Raw genomic sequence first — 3,599 nt, 5'->3', positions numbered from 1 at the left:
CCTTTAGGAATACAGTCACCTCCAAGTCACACAGTGGGGCCACTGTAGTTTAGTGAGAGGAGTAGGAGCATGGTATTAAGTTCATTTTCATAAATGTTACAACCACAGATCCCTGCAAAGATGCAGATCTGAACCCAGCCATGCCTACTCATCCCCCGTTTTCCTCTTGTCAAATCTCTCTCTTTACATCACTTCTGCACATGGCAGTAGCTGGTGTTGCTTTGCAGCCTGCTCACATGTGCACCCCCTCTGCTGCATGGTATTAAGTTTATGTTTGTAATAAATATCCAAGGTCTCCCAACCTAGTGCTTACAACTGCACCTACTATTGGGACACCTCATATTCTTATATCTGTAGAATAAAGAATTACAGAATGTAGACACATATGTACAAAAATAGAGTGGGGCTAGTTATTTTATCAGAAACACTTCGAGGACAAGGGAATTGTACTTGCTGTCATGTGCCCTCCAGGAAAAAAGAAAAAAAGGCTCCATTTGGGCATTTACAACAAACGGGCAACAGGCTTCAATAGAAAGGACGTTGAATGTAAGAGTCAGGAGGCCAGGGTTCCTGCCTTAGCTCTATTAGAAAGACAGCTTGGACAGGGAGCTGGATTTGAAGTTATGGCAGGAAGATCTAACACATCCATTTCTTCAGTTATAGACAAATGGGGAGGATGATAATGGCCTCCCAGGATTGTTGTGAGGTTGGGATGAGCTAAAATATGTGCATTAAAATGCTATCAAAAACACCAGCTATTAAGATTGGTCTGTAAAATAAGGCTGATAACACTTTCCCTAGCCACTCCACAGGATCTTTGGGAGGAAAGCAAGTGCTTTCCTATATAACCTGTTATTAGTAGGTTCAAGAAAAAAGTGAATACCGGCTGCTTAGTCGCCAACAACAGAAAGCCTTTCAATTACCAGAAGTTGCAGTGCTAAGCAAGGGGAATCTATGTTTTGAAATGCAGCTTGAAAAGGGGAAGAGTTGTTTGATGAGGCAGAAAGGCACACATCAAGGCAGATGTCAACAACTGTAGAGGAGACTAGAGGGCCTCCTGGTCCCATGGGAGGAGCTAGGATGAAACCCACCATTTTGTAGAGAAACAGGGGTTCTTAACCTCTGGTGGGTGAACCTGAAAAAATTTTTTTTGGAAACCGTATTTCACTATAATCAGTTTTCTTTATAATCCTATGTGTCTTATTTGAGGCATTTAGAAACATTCTGAGAGAGGCGCTAAAGACTTCACTAGACCAGTAAAAAAAAGAACTTTCACTGGTAAAAAAACAAAGGTCTGAACCAAAGACCTTGGAGTTCACCTGGTCTGCCTCCTTCACTTGACACATGTGAAAACTGTGGACTAGGATGGGGAAGTGATCTGCCTAAGGTCACACAGTTAGTTAGTGATAGAACTGGGACAACCCTCCAGGTCTAAGGCTCACGTCATTTATAACACAAGTGACTCTCCAGGCCCCTTCACCCTCTGATCCAATGAAACACAACAGGCCAAGACTCACTCCTCGAACATAATGTTATTTGAGCCTTTGTTACTATCTCTTCTCCCTCTTCTTCCCCTTCTCCTCTCCCCATCCCAACTACATTATTTTAATGTATCATAGTGTTCACGATGTTGAAATGGAAACCAACATCTGGACCTTGGAGCAAAAGGACAGGAAGGATTAAGAGATTTATTTACATGAAGACATACTCCATCTACTGGGAGAAGGTGGGAAGTAGCATTTGTAAGGGCTAAGGCCTGGCAGGCTATGATTTAAGTCCTTCTGATTTGAGCCCTAAGGGCATTTCCTGGGGTATTAATGATTGTCTGGAAGGACTGGGCCATTAAATCCAGAGGAAATACCTTTCTCACAAGGGTGAAGTACCACTAGAAAAGTACAAATATGGTAGGGAGAGGTAGGTACACACACACATGCACATGCGCACACACGAACACACTTTAATCTTTATAGGACCACTGATTCTGAGGGTATGAATACTCACTCCAGCAATGCAGAGTGCAAGCCCTTTATGCTAAACAGAAATGGAAGCTCTCAACAAGTCTATGCTTAAAGCCTTTTCACCTTGACAGGCCCTGACAAATTTGCCCCCACTGGCATAGGCTTCCGGAAACCCAGGAACACTTTTGAGTTATGGTGGAACAGTAGAATTAAGACTGGTCTCTGTATGTATGGGTGTGTAGACACACACACACACACAGAGTAACAAAAATTAAACTTTTCAGTCACTCTGTGTATGTGTGCATGTAAATATGTATATGTATACACAATATATATTTATACATAAATGTATCACTTGATCTATGTATCTTCTTTCCAGATATAGATGTTTCCATTTCTATATAACATAACTTATGGTACAAATATATCCACCAAGATCCAGATACTTTTTTTTCCAATTCTGCACAGTGAGCACTATGTACACACATATGTGTGTACTTTTTTTTTTTCAGACACGGAATGCCTAGTGGTTTTGAAAATGAGCTTTATGGGTAAGTGTTGTCAGCTATGCCACCCATCCTGCCTTATAGGGTAAGGACAGCAGGTGCTGGTTGGCACTCTCCCTGAGAATGGGTTTGGAAAGACCTGGGAATGAAACCAGCCATCACCTGTACATCAGAAGCTCTGTGACTCATATCACCCAAGCCAGTCATGAAATAGGCAAGCCGCCTGGGCAGGGGAAAGGGAGGGGGAGGCCTTTGGTGGTGTTTACATCTGGGCCTCATCACCTTTTTCCAAAGCATTTGAGTGAGTTAGCTTCAGAGCCGAATGTTATTAAGCAAGGTCAGCGTGATTGGCGAAGCACAGGATTTACGGGACACTTGTCTTCTAGGCTTGGTAAGGTGGGAGCCTTGTTAACCCTAGACTACTGTAAGCTCACTCATGTAGCATTCCTATTAACCCATGTTAATCAATAGTTTTCTAGTGCCTAGTTAGAATTTGGGGGCTGGAAGTGGGATGAGGCCAAGGATTGATTTGTTTTTTTCCTCCCTGTCTGAGGCTGCTGTCTGTCCTGGCATTGTTTAGTTCTGGATCCCACTGGGTCTACATTTTTGAAATGTAGTTTTAGCAAGTAAGAGATTGTACCTTAATTAAGCCACCTACTGTGAGCACAGCACTGTACTCAGTTCTGTGTGGGGCAGGGAGGGGAAAAGCAAAATTCAGACAAGATTAAGACCTCACAGTATGGAGCTTGGAAAGTTTGTAACTTTGATCCCATCTCTTTACAGAGAAGACAGGGCAAGAAAGGAGCTGAGTAAGAGTACGGATCTGGGGAAGGCAGTGTGTCTTGCGCATGCAGATAATGCAAAGGGGGAAAAAGAGCTATATTTAGTGTTACGAAGACCCAAGCTCAAGACCCACCTCTGACACTTAAGTTGCTACGTACCAGCAAACTGTTTAACCTCGAGGAAACTCAGTTTCATTATCTGTAAGATGAGGATCATAACATCGTTAATATCCACCTCCTGGGTTGTTGAGAGTCTCAAATGAAGTGTCAGTGGTCAATAAGCATTTATTAAGTGTCTACTGTGTGTATTGTGCTAAGCAAGTATGTACAGTGTTTTGCAAATGTCATTATGG

The sequence above is a fragment of the Trichosurus vulpecula genome, chromosome 2 (genome assembly GCF_011100635.1).
Source record: "Trichosurus vulpecula isolate mTriVul1 chromosome 2, mTriVul1.pri, whole genome shotgun sequence".
NCBI classification, from domain to species: Eukaryota; Metazoa; Chordata; class Mammalia; order Diprotodontia; family Phalangeridae; genus Trichosurus; species Trichosurus vulpecula.
The sequence above is the reverse complement of the archived record's forward strand: the minus strand, read 5'-3'. Positions refer to the sequence as shown.